This window comes from Eschrichtius robustus, chromosome 2, assembly GCF_028021215.1.
Source record: "Eschrichtius robustus isolate mEscRob2 chromosome 2, mEscRob2.pri, whole genome shotgun sequence".
NCBI classification, from domain to species: domain Eukaryota; kingdom Metazoa; phylum Chordata; class Mammalia; order Artiodactyla; family Eschrichtiidae; genus Eschrichtius; species Eschrichtius robustus.
Window position 1 is genome coordinate 52,137,546 of NC_090825.1, and position 13,986 is coordinate 52,151,531.

The window sequence follows — 13,986 nt, forward strand, 5'->3', positions numbered from 1 at the left end:
TAGGGGAATACACCCAAAGAGGGGCTCACTAGCATATGCCCAGGTCTGACCCTTTTGGGGTGGTGCTGCTGAGCTTCCCTACACACATTCATGGACAGTGGCACCAAAAAGATTGTGTCTAGGGCTTCCCTGGTGGCGCAGTGGTTAAGAATCCGTCTGCCAATGCAGGGAACAGGGGTTCGAGCCCTGGTCCCGGAAGATCCCACATGCCGTGGAGCAACTAAGCCCGTGCACCACAACTACTGAGTATGCACTCTAGAGCCCGAGAGCCACAACTACAGAAGTCCGCACACCTAGAGCCTGTGCTCTGCAACAAGAGAAGCCACCGCAATAAGTAGCCTGCGCACCGCAGCCAAGAGCAGCCCCTGCTCACCGCAACCAGAGAAAGCCCGCACGCAGCAAGGAAGGCCCAACGCAGCCAAAAATAAAATAAATAAAATAAAAATAAATAAATTTATAAAAAAAAAAAAAAGATTGTGTCTAGTTTGTGGGACCATGTTTCAAATGACAAGGAATTCCCATTTACTTGTCATCTGATTGGCTTACTTCCCTTTCTGTGAAGGTCATAGGAGTACCCTTTGATACACCCCACTGGAGTTCCTTTTGCTCACTGAGATTGCTGGAAAGGAACTATCATCCCAACTGCAATAACAACAGCAAAACCTGGTTAGAGTTTCAATTATGCTGGTTTTTAAGGCACTTACATGTTTCAAATGTTTATTGGCTCTTTTTATTTTGTGTGCGGGGTTATTGCTGGTTTATATATTTTGTAAGTACTTCTATACTGGATTGTTACTTTCTTCTAGATTTATTATATAAGAGCTCTTTATATATTAGGGATATTAGCTATTGTTTCTAATATATATTTTCTCTCAAACTGTCATTTGTCTTTTAACTTTGTTTATTGTGTCTTTTATCCATAGAAGTTTTATAAATTTAAGTATTGTAGTTCTGTCTATTAAACTTTTCTTTGATGGTTTCTGGTTGTCCCATATTTGGATTACTATGTGGTGGCAAAGTGTATACACTAAACACAGACTGAACTGGAAGAGAACTGGATTCTAATTATGGTTCTGCTAATAGTCTTCAAATCTAAGTTCCCTAACCTATAAAATGGAGGGGAATAGACACCAGATGACTTCTAAGGTCTACTTCCTGCATATTCAACCACTACTGAAAATTCTGAGATTCTAAAGTTTTAAAACCTTATTTTCTTTAAGTAGGCCAAACACTCTCCCTGAAACTAACACTTCTAATTTGCCTAGCAACATTTTCACAGTGTAAAATCTATCCAGTGTCCAAATTATTAAAACTTCTGAATTTTTGGCATCTGAATTTATGTCTTGAATTTTTATATAAAATTTGATGAGTTTATACCTACCTCCTCTGATAGATATAGACTTTTATAGAGAATAGACACCACATTTAATATGTAATCTAAAGTATGCATATCATAGAGCCACTAAGTCAATGGACATTGAATATGGCTTATGATAGTTTATTGATGATAATGATGAAATGTATCACTACTGATGTAAGGGAAAAAAATAGCTTTTATTTATGTAGTATGCTTTCGTGTCCATCATCTCATTTGGTGCCCACAATAACCCTATGAGGTAGGTAAGACAGAGCTTTATTTTCCATCTGATAGATCATGAACTATTGCACAGAGAGATTAAATGATTTTTCCAAGGTCACCAGCTAGTAAATGCTAATGCCTCTGCCAGAACTTTTCTGAAAGATGACAATACTGTCAAGAAAGAATTTATTGGCTAGGTTTCATTATTACAGAAGACAAAATAGAAATATCAGTTATCTATGAGGAAGCGTGGCTAGAAATCAGGTAAATGAAATAAAATGTCAAGAATGAAAAAGAAAAATTACATTGAAAATTATAAAAATATTTGAAGGCTATTTCTTCTCTATGTATTTATTTCTACATAAAGAAGTATAAACCTTTTGGAAAGAAATGACATTTCTATTAATAGTTTGGTATGGTGTATAGCAGGAAATATGAAAAATATATTATATAAAGTTTTGTATAAGAAAACAAAAACCCTCAGAGGGAGTTTCCCGAGGTAGAAGGAAGGGAAATTCAGCATCTGTTTTAAAGGAAAAATGGAAGAACAAGAAAATTCAAAGTAATTAAAAACTAAGAAAACTAAAATACTCTATGACTAATCTGATGGTTGACATAAATTTAATGGCATAAAAACAAAGGGATTGGACAATGAAAACAGGAGAGGAAACATTTTAAAATATGTTATTATTTAGATCAGCATTTTTGAAGGATAATTGCAGTCAATTCCTAGAAAATAAATTTCTTTCCAAGGAAAGAAAGTATGAGTTAAAGTATATTCAGAATTATTTTAGAAAATCCAGTTGAGATATATTATTTTCCAAATACTGATTAAACCAGATTTAGGTGAGATTTACTCAGTATTCTGATTATGATATGGCCATCATCGACAAATAGAGATGATTTACTTTTACTTTGAAATAGGAATGATATGCTGCTTAACTAAAAACAAAAAAACAAGGTTTTATGGAACATAGTTGGCATTTTAGAGCAGGACATTTAGCCTCTTACTACAGCTCAAGTTATGCATAATACCCATGTATTGGCTATTTTTATGGCATGTTTGATGTTAAACTGTTTTTTTTAAAAAACAAAATACTATAGAAAAAAATGTAAAGTTATAAATGGGCTTAAATGAGTAGGAAAACAGTAGTTTCATTACCCAAAGAAAATATTCTTAGTTGAAGTCCTGCTACGAAGGACAATAAGCAGCAGTATTTAACCTTTTGTTGATTTAATATTGTTATGATTTAGAAAGAAGTGTGCATATTGTAATATGATTGAAACATTATTATTCATACCAGGGAAGATCTGAAGGGGAAGTGGATCAGAAGATGGTAATAAAGTTGGAAATTATTAGGGTGACTGTCTCAGTTGGCTGCGACAGCCCTGGTTTTACAATTCTTGTCCCTGTGTAATTATTTTTAATGTCTGCTTTCACTCTCAGAAGTGTTCTACATTGGATGATACACTATATGGTCACCTTAGAAATGGTGGCAGCATGGTACATATTATCAGTGCATTTTAATTGTACTACTAATAACAGCTAACACTTTTGAGTCTGCCCAGCACTTGATGAGTATTGTCGCATGTAGTCCTCCCAATAATCTATGAGACAGTTAGTATTATAGTCCCCATTCTAGAGATGAGGAAGCTCAAGTTTATGTTTATAGCTGTTCAGGAACTTGACCAAGGTTACGCAGTAGCCGTTTCTAATTCAAGCAGTCTTGTTTCAGAGGTCACAAAAATAATCACCATGCACCATTTTCTCCATACTTCAAAAAAATTCATAAGACATCTGAAAATTTTAACTTTGATAGGCTACAAAATGTATAGGATAGAAAAAAAATTATCAAGCATATAGTAGGGGGCAAAACTTCAAAATTTTAAAAAAGCTTTTCATAAGTCAAGGCAGACTTCCCTGTGATTCATAAAGTATTACTGAAAATATGTCTGAAAGAATGAAATATGCTATGGGAGGGATGATTCCATTCCCAATATATTATAAAATCCTTAATTTTAGTTCCTGTATGTACTGCCTCTTTTGATCCCAAACGCCCCTGTCCCACACATTTGCCACCCTAACCTCTTGCCCTCTCTATCTAGGGGCTAAGATGGAAGTGAAAATAGGAAAGTCAATTCCTATTAAAAACACATGTTATAATGCATTTTGATCCACTTAATCTAATGCTTCTAGACTTTTTTTTTCAAATCTAACTCTATTCTAGCCCAAAGATTAAGTTTTCCCAAAACTGCTGTGATAAAAACTTTGGTTTTAGGTAACCAATTATTTACTAGGTGTTAAGAACAAAAGAAAAGAAGAAGGAACACCCTAAACTTTTCCTTGCCCTCTGCTAACTTTGTCCGCACAATGCTTCTGCACAGCTGCTGGGCAGGCATGGGGAAATGACAGGGGAATCCTTTTTAAAACTCTGCTTTTTTCCCTGATGGCTGCTGTGTGCATTCCCTGGAATGCTTAAGGCCTTAAAGCTTTCCTTCAGGTATGTGGCTTATCTCCAGTAGCCCTTTCCTGAACCCAGCCATTGGGAAGGGGAATCCCTAAGAAGCAATTCCTACTTTCACAGAGAATTATTCAGAGAATCACAATGGGGAAGATTAAGCTATATTATCAACAAATATTTATTAGTTTACTCTCCAAGGTGGTCCTGGAATTCAGTTAATTATTACAGAATCACAGTTAGGCAGCCTTGTTTAAAGTGGGGTTTTAGTTCTCCTTTTAATCATAATTGAAAGAAACGTTAAGTCCATATTAGTTCAACTGTAGGAGGATTTTCAAAGAAAACGAATCTGTAAAGCACAGAACAGAAATGCCTTGTATAAAAAGAACAAATGGAAGATTTAGCTATATCTGTATGTTCTGCTCATATGAGTTAGAACTAAGTAGTAAGCGATGAATAATTAAGATGAATCACTACTTTTGATTACTGAGTACCCTGATCATATAGCTGGTCATTTCACCTTTCTGTATGAGCACGGATGTAGAATTCCTGCTGAAGATACTTTACCAAGGGGCTATTAAAGAAATATTTGTCGAAATAGGTAATTTTTTTTTTTTTTTTTTGCTTTGGCGGAGCCACACAGTTTGGGGGATCTTAGCTCTCCAACCAGGGATCCAACGTGGTTCCCGCAGTGAAAGTGCTGAGTCCTAACCACTGGACCGCCAGGGAACGCCCTCAAATAGGTAATATTGATAAGTGTATCCTGGCTTCCATCCTCTTAAGGCCAGTGTTTTAGGGTTCATTCTTACAGTATAAGTAGGACTTATTTAACAATCAAATGAGGGGCACTTTACTGTCTGTACTTCTCTACTCTCTGTAGATGGCCCCAAAGAATGAAACCGCATTTCCCTCTCCTACCTACTCAACATCAGCATATGCTATCTCTATATTCCCTCCCACCAAAAGCTGCTTTGGGGAAACAATCTGATGAAGTGGTATAAATGACTAATAAGGCTTAAAATATTACCTTTCCCAGGATTATGGCTTTGTGCTAGAGAAATAAACCACTCAAAGGGTTTATTGTGTGGTTTATTTATTACTTATGGTTTGCCACTCTAGTGGCAAAATTTCAGGTGAATTGGAGGAGGGGTTTTTGGTTATAGGTATTTTTCTAGCCTAAATGGTAATCAGCCAGATAGGTCCCAGGAGTCCAAGTTAAAAAAAAAAAAAAGGCTGGGGGCCAGGGCAGGTTCTAGCCTAGGGACTGGTCCAGTCCTATTTATTTAGGTTTGGGAGTGGGGCGGGGAATGGGAGGTTAGGTTTACTTGAATCTATGATGCCACATTTAAAGGGGTCTTGAATCAACCTGAGATTAAATGCAACATTGGAATTTCACCATCCACCTGGTCTCCCGCTGGTGTGGGAGACTCTCCATCCTGGGTTGCTTTAGGAGAGAGAGCTATACCACTGATTCTGGTCAAACTCAAAGCAGTTTTTGAAAGTGGGGTAGGAAATCTTTCTTGTGTCGATTAAAAATAGTTTATATGCTAACTTTTATACAATTGCCAAGATTCATATTCACATAAAATGGATAACTAGCTTACTAGCATACCTGGCTGCCGTTTCTTCTAACTTCCAGCTTAATGCTTTTACCTCTAGTTCAGCACTGAATAAGCCTGAACACTTTGCACTATCTGTGAACCTTCAACTTCTGCCCTAGGCTAAGGCACTACCTATGTTAATTCTACCAGTTCTGAAGTAGTTAAAAGCTCCCACCCCTAACAGAATGTCTTGAATATCTTTGGAGTTATTTCAAGTGTTTATCACTAGCGTACAACTCACGTTGGTAAATAATTCTTTGATGGACTTTATCAACTCCTTCCTTTGGATGGAAGCCAAAAATCATCTGTAGGGCATACAGCTCTTTATTCAAACTTGGTAATAAATAATTATCTTTGGAGCACAGACGGAAGAACTGAAGCAGTGACTTCAGGGACACAGAGACTAATTACCGTCATTGTACACGGTTAAGTACAGCAGAGACTGGGGGCGGGGAATGGTTTGTTTCGTATCTATTGCGTTCCTTCTCGGGGTAAAACAAGGCCGTCTTGTCTGTTAACATATTTAAAGCGGTAACTGCAAAAACAGCAATGTTATGGTTGAGGCGTTTTATGCCATATGTGTTGATAGAATGCCTAAGCAGCTCTCTCCGCAACAAACGCAAACCCTGCCAGGCTGAGTTTCACTAGGGCCAGCGTAATTTAACGACTGCATCACCGAAACCGCCGGGGCTGGAAGCCTACGCTGCGTTCGGAGTGTATCCAATGTTTCCTCTAACAAAGGCACTATCTTGCGGCAATTTCGCGGGCCATTTTCCCCCTCCCAGTGCCAGCTTTGTCTCCCCGCCGGTGTGAGGTCGAGACTTGGAGGAGCCCTAGCTGCTTTGCTGTCCGAGCAAGCTCGGAGCAAGGGCTGGCGTGGGAAGCTCCACCGCGCTGCCGCTGTGGTTTCTTGCAAACTGAGCGTGCCATTAGAGGAAGTTGGAGTGCTGCAATTGGAAGAGATACCTGCAGCCTTAAAATCGGGTTGGACATGCACCCTTCGCACCGATTACTGTCGTACAAAGAAACTCAATCGGCTGGGGTGGAGGAGGCTTGGGGACTCTCGGTCTCCCAGGCTGGGCGGGGTCAGCCGGGGTCGGCTTCATCCGAGTCCCCCACCTTGGGCAGCCGGGAAGCCGCAAGAAGGCCTCCCAGGCCTGGGCCTGAGCGGGCCTCATGCCGCGCTTCGCAAGCGAACCCCTGCCCGCCGCCGGCCCCACCCCCCGGTCCCCGGCCCGCAGCCCCGGGCCCGCAGCCCCACCCCCCCCACCGACGTCGGCCCGCGCCGCCCCCGCGTGCGGTGACTGGCTCGCGCCGGCCTCCAGCCCGACTGTTGGCGGTTGGGGCGAAGCCCGCAGGAGGCCGCCCCGCCCCCGCCCCCGCCCCCGCCGCGGAGCCGCCGCCGCGCGCAGCCTCTTCCCCCCTCCCCGGCGGGGCGGTGGCGCTGTTGCCGCCGCGGCCTGTGAGGCAGTAACTCCTCTCCGCCCCAGCCCCCTTCCTCCTCCTTTCTCTCCTCTCCCTCCCTCCCCTCCCCGCCCCTCGCAGTCTCTCGCTCGAGTGAATGTGGCGCGGTGGCGCGGGACGCAGCCTCGGCCCCTGCCGCGGCCCCGCGAGCTCGTGAGGAGACGAAGCCGCCGCCTGCCCCCACCCCCTGCGCTTCCCGGGGGAGCTACCGCCGCCGGGGAAGAAGAACGAGGAGGGGAGCGAGGGGACGGCGGCGGGGAAACGGGAGAGGGAGGAGAAGAGGGCTCGAGGGCGAGAAGGGAAAGCGGGGAGGGACGGACGGAAGGACGGACGGCCCGAAGGACGGCCCGGGGAGGGGGCCGCCATCGAGCCTGTCCGGCCCCTCGGCTCTAGCTCGGGGCGGCCGCGGCGGCGGCGCAGGCGAAGGGCGCGGCAGGCGCTATCGAGACAATAACCCCGCCGCCCGGCTCCGGGGGCGGCGGCGAGAAGGAGGTGGCGGCCTAGCGCGGCCGAGGCTCGCCCAGCACCCCGGCGGCGTCTTCGCCCCCCGCCGGCCAGGTTCGGCCGCCGTCGGGTGTCGGGGCGCGCGGGTCGCCCGGAGTCCCAGGCTCGCAGCTGACGCCCCCTGCCCTCCCCCTCCCCGGCGCGCGTGGAGCTGGTTTTCCGGGTTCCCCTGGACCGAGTTGGATCCTGCTGCTCGCCACGGCAGGAAGTGAGTTTCGCACGGTAATTCCGGGCGGTGTCACGAGTGAAAAGTTTTTGTTTTTCGGCGGAGATCCTAGTTGGGTCTGGGAAGCTCCTGCAAAACTCGAGACCAGGAAACCAGTCTGCGTCCCAGCCCCCACCAAAGCCACCTACTCTTCCTACTGCGGGAGGCCACTTCACATCCGCTCTCACCAGAGAGAGAAATTCGGCTGGATCCGAAGTGACTAATGAAGGGAAGGAAATCATGTCAGGCGAAGCCTTGAAAAAGCGGCCCTGAGACACTGCCCGACCGAAAGGTAATTTTCACAAGTGTCTACGAGTCACAAAGCTCCCGGGCCAGGAAAGTGAGGGAACTTTAGCGTTTTCCACTTTTTCTGAAGTTCACCTACATTCTCCCTTTCTGATGTCGAACTGGATAGTGTTTTGGGTGCTGAATAGTAGAACTGATTTTATTCCCTCTTCTACCATCTGGACTCTGGTTATTTTAGAAGAGGTTGTAAGAGTGCGGTGGGTCGAAAAGTTTTCAGCAATGCGAGGAAGGAGTGCCTTTGTTCGGCACAAGGTCCAGAAGTTTTAGTTTCCCGGAACATATACGATGTATATTTCTGATTTATTAAGTTGCTGAACCTGGCAACTTTTTGTTTTGGAAGAAAGTTAGGTCACTGCGGGGAGGGATTTGCTGCTGCTGAGATGGCTGCCACATTTGTTTATACTGTTACCGATTACTTGGCTTTTGTGTTTAATTGTATATAGAGATTTTTTTAGTACCAACCTTTATGGGTATATTTCATTTGGATCTTATAAGCCAAAAACCTTTGCCATTCTTAGTCGTTTTTCTAGGTGGGTAATACATTTCTTCAATAACTTGTTCCTTTCAGACATTTAGAACTTGATAATACTTGTTGGGTTAATTAATTGAAAGCAACTGTCGGCTAGGTTTTTCTTGTCACTGACTTAGTAGAAAGAAAAAGGAGGGAGTAAGTATTATGGACAAAGAGAGAGTTATAATTAAAAAACAAACGTAAACACCTGTAAGTGGTTTGGTTTGTTAGGACTTCTGTGCAGTTCAGAACAGAAGATACAGGAAGGGAAGTAGAACGCTTGAAACAATTTTCATGGGCATCACGTTGATTGTGATAAACAGCTGTGCTTTTTGAATAGTACAGTATTTACATTTTTGTGTTGGCCCAAGTGTTTTGGCTGGTTCTGCCGCCCAGAAAGTGATGAGTATCTGCCTTGGGGGCAGGGATTAGTGAAGCAGGGGGACATTCCACCAGTCAGTTATAGATGTAAACACTTCTGAACCAGTCGGTAGTCTGTATAGATGAAACTAGTTTTGGTCGCAGCAAACACAACGGTTTCTTCAGTGGTGTTTTAATGTGTGTCTTTTTAAGGTTGGTTTCCCCCCCAGTACTTTTGTGGTAAAGGGAGGTGAAAGATAGTACTGTGCTTTTGAATAAATGTTAAATAAATATGGTATTTTGTTGGTAGGTGTATCTTAAATATAAACTGATGTTTATTTGCCCATGCTACCTCAATGAAAAATAGGTGGCTTTCTTTAGTTCAAAGAAGAGAAAAGGTAGGTCTTAAAGGACAGGATCAAATTATTTCACAAGTATATTTCAAAATGGGAATCTTTTAAGTCTTACTCTGTACTGTTTTGAATTTTTCCCTAGAGCTTAGTCTCTGGAGCTCCTTTTTAAAATTTTTTTAATTTTTTAAATTGTTGGTAAGATTTGTGACCCATCAGGTAATTCCTGTTAGGTCAAAGTGGCTTTATCAAGAAATTTAAAGCGTATAACTAATCTACTTTATGATTTTGGGACGTATCATCAGGCAGCGAAAGAGGTTATTCTTGGGCATCTGAAAGAGGGGAACAAAATAAATGGCATTGAACTTCGGTTTCCTTATATGGTTTATACTTGGCTTCAGAGCAGCAAAACCTTAATAGAGCAAGTCTTTTATAGAGAATTATCACTTTGCGAAAATGTTTCTCTGCATTAGTGAATTTTACTTATAAAAAGTATTATAGCCCTTGAAAATACCTACTTAAATAAATCCCTGTTTTTAAATATAGTTCTTGATTTTTTTTTTTTTCCCTTGAGGGAGCAATAGTATGTTTAAATGCAGACAATACATTTTTAAAAGTGAGATGTTCACCTTTGTAGTTGCCTTTGAGTCCTTTTTTTCCCCTTAACAAAACAAAATTTACTTTTCAGTTTACTTAGAATTTTATTAGGTTAGCACTGAATTAACGTAATGAATTTTAGGTTTTATACTATTGTCAAACTATAAATATTTTTCAAAGTCTCGTTTAAAATGTGACAGTGAAAAGAGGTTTAAAAAAGATGATAATCAATTAAAATATTTAAAAATGGCTTCAAATTTTGGATACTGTTAACATTGTGTGGGTTTTCTTAGATTAAATTGGCAAATCTAGAGTACGTCCAAGGTGTTTGCGCAAAATGCGCTCTTAATGGCACTGTTTATTGAAGGTACTTAAGAGTATTCCATAGTGATAATCTTAATCTTTCAACTAATTAATTCAAATATTATGTTATGAAGTCTGCCTGCTGTTTGAGAACAAACTATTACAAACTTTTCATGTATAAAAAGCTTACAGCGGTTCAAATACGGAAAGCAAATTTTTATTGCATGTTTTTTATTAATGAAGTGATAATTATAGTTAGAGACATTTTGCATGTATCATTGGTAAATCTCTAAAATTCAGGTATTTTAGGAATATTGGTATTGAGCTCTTGGTAGTAAATGATACCTTTAAGAAACACATGAAAATTTCAGAAAATTAGGTGCATATTTGGGCATTTATTTTAAATAATTGTTTATAGATGACATGGTTTAGAGTTTAAGCTGTTTTTCGCTTAGAAATAGATTATGGCAGTGTTTACAGAGTATTTGGGATTATGCAGATTTTAACGATGTTGGATAGGAAAGTAATTTTTTTTTTTGTAATTGCTGCTTACCTAGATTCTCTTTAAACAGACTTGTTGCTTGCGTTTTTTTCCGTTGCTCATCCATTTCTCTGTCACATGTCTTGTTTTTTTTTTCTGGGAACACCTGTTTTATAAAGTCCTAAAGATACCTTTCTCTTTTCCTTTCCTGATAACGTATATTGTACCCGTGTTTAGCTGTTCATAATAGATTATTCAGGTTTTTTAAAAAAATTAGTTAATTAGTTTATTTTTTGGCTGCGGTAGGTCTTTGTTGCTGCACACGGGCTTTCTCTAGTTGCAGTGGCTTCTCTTGTTGTGGAGCATGGGCTCTAGGTGCGTGGGCTTCAGTAGTTGTGGCGCACAAGCTCAGTAGTTGTGGCTCACGGGCTCTAGAGTGCAGGCTCAGTTGTGACTCGTGGGCTTAGTTGCTGCACGGCATGTGGGGGTCTTCCTGGATCAGTGCTTGAACCTGTGTCCCATGCGGATTTTTTTTTTTAAATTTATTTATTTAATTTATTTTTTATTTTTGGCTGCGTTGGGTCTTTGTTGCTGTGCGCGGGCTTTCTCTGGTTGCGGCGAGTGGGAGCTACTCTTCGTTGCGGTGCGCGGGCTTCCCATTGCAGTGGCTTCTCTTGTTGTGGAGCTTGGGCTCTAGGTGCACGGGCTCAGTAGTTGTGGCGCATGGGCTTGGTTGCTCCTCGGCATGTGGGACCTTCCCGGGCCAGGGCTCGAACCCGTGTCCCCTGCATTGGCAGGTGGATTCTTAACTACTGCGCCACCAGGGAAGTCCCGATTATTCAGTTTTTAAATGCACACTGTTTGCCATGAAAAATGTGTATGTGGATTATGCTCTATAATATCTACTTTTGAATTGTCTAAGGAAATAAGCTCAGCACTTCTACCTTCTACTTTTCTGTGATTTACTCCCTATTATTTTTTGTTTATTTCTTGATGCCTATCATCGCTTGAAATGTACTACATCATTTTTCAGATTTAACTTTTTCTGTCTTTATAAAAAAAGAAATCTAGCTGTTATTCAGCTTTCTCTTCTAATTCCTTTATCTCGTATTTTTATAGCTTCATTTACTTCCCCTATTTTCTTCATGTTCAGTTCTTGTTTTTTAATTATATTTTGCCCTTTTCTGTTTGAACTTTACTAGTCTATGCTTATCACTTCAAAAGTTGTTTAAAACATGAGTAGAAAATATTTATTTGCTCACCTCCATTGAACTCTGTATATCCCTTTTCATTCCAACTCAGTTTACATGTCAGTATTAACCTAATACTCATCAGTGTATTTGTTTTTATTTATGTTTTGTTTCCTCAATTCTTTTTTTCTCTTTAATATCACCAGATTTACCTCTGTTAAGATAATATCATGGTGTTATGTATTCTTATATTAATTAACCCTCCCCCCAATACCTTCTTGCTTTATTATGCTTTCGGCCTCTTAAAACACACAAGCTTATACCTCTGTACCTCCCTTCTCTATTTGTTCCTTTCCTTCCTGTCCTACCTCCAAATTAGGTGTCTTCTCTGTCAGTGTCCCTAAATTTTTGAAATTGCCTCCTTTTGTCTGTTTTTATGAAATAAGCAGAGTGGAATTCTATCACTCACTTTATTTTTCTCACTTCATATTTTGTTCCAGGTACCATTGGATGAAGGCCACGCCAGGCTTTCTAATTGATAGTATGTGAGACAGTAGGAAAGAATATCTAAAAGTTAAGTTAATAAAAGAAGATTCTACTTATCTGGAGGTTATTTATCTACCTATGACTTAAGGTATATAGAGTGTAGTAGAAGAACTAGAAAATAATAAAAGAGACATTTAAGTAATCAAAACAGATGTAATAAAATCTGGGGACTTCATTCATAGGGACATCCTTATTCAGAGCCCATTTGTTTTTGATTATACTGAGCTGTTTCCTGCCTTTTTGATGTACTAGAAGAGGTGAGAAAGCACACTGACAGCATCATGAAGCTAGGGCCTATCGTATTGGGTGGACCAAAAAGTTCGTTCAGGTTTTTCATAAGATGTTGCAGAAAAACCCAAACAAACTTCTTGGCCAACCCAATACAGTGAGGGAATAGAAGAGTGGAAAAGAAGTCTGAGTAACTTAGAAAACAGAGTAGTCTCACAACATGGGAAATATAGCCCATATTTTGTAATAAGTGTAAATGGAAAGTAACCTTTAAAAATTGTATACAAATAAAAAATTAAAAAAATAGAGTAGTCTCAGACAACTTGCTTTGCGGATGAGTGCCTTATACATTTTATTTGTCCTTAGGAGGATTCACTCTATTATAGCATAGTATAATTACAAGTAATAGTAACTAGCCCTAAGGCAGCTGTTCTCAAACTCTTTGGTCTTAGGATCCCTTTACTCTCTTAAAATTTACTAAGAACCCCACAGAGCTTTAGTTTATGTGGGTTATATTTATTATATTTCCTGTATTACAAATTTTTAAAAATTAATTAAAAAAATAATAAACCATTGCCTGTTAGTGTAACCCTCTTTTAATAAAAATATTTTTAATTAAAAAAATTAAATTAGGTTTTTTTAAAAAACCTGTTTTCCAAAACAAATCTTTAGCAAAGAGTGGCATTGTTATATGTATTTGGAAGTCTCTTGTGTTTGGTTGAATAGAAAACAGCTTGATTCTCGTATCTGCTTCTGCATTCAATCTTGCAATATATTGTTTTGGTTGAAGTATATGAAGAAATCCTGTATTATACAGACACATGGTTGGAAAAGGAAGAGGTATTTTAGCCAACATTTGACAAGTGGTAGTTTTTTAAAGGAGAGCTGCAGTGTTGAATCTGAAACCATATCACTGAATTTTCCATTTCTTGTTATCTGAAAATCCGTGGTATACCTTGCACTTTGAATGAATCTTTCACCTGTTTATGATTTTGTAACACCATGTATTGGTTGTTTGGGAAATACAGGTTCATTGAGTTATACATTTTTTCCCCAAAGTTGACACATTTCATTATGCAGTAACAAAACCAAAAAAGTTGTTAATGTCACCAGTAATCTCATCAGAAGTCCTTAATACGAAGCTGTAAAGCTCAGGGTGGCAGATACAAGTTTTCCACAATTCTAAATTTTCACTTGGAAGCTCGAATATTAATCATTGGTAACAAATACTGTCAGTGTTTTTCCCTTGAAGTTACAGGCTTACTTGGTTTATTTTTGAGAAAATGTGTGCCAAATTCCTAA

The 13,986-nt window shown here is 40.3% G+C and overlaps 1 protein-coding gene across 8 annotated transcripts in view; it reads left to right on the top strand.

Annotated features, from left to right (window-relative positions):
- Positions 1-7,522: 7,522 nt before the first annotated feature.
- ERBIN (erbb2 interacting protein) overlaps positions 7,523-13,986 on the top strand; it is a 112,051-nt gene continuing 105,587 nt past the window's right edge. For all 8 annotated transcript variants that reach the window (XM_068535425.1, XM_068535427.1, XM_068535430.1 and 5 more), the window contains exon 1: positions 7,523-8,104. The gene's annotated coding sequence lies outside the window, so the exon portion shown is untranslated. The remainder of the gene's footprint in view (positions 8,105-13,986) is intronic.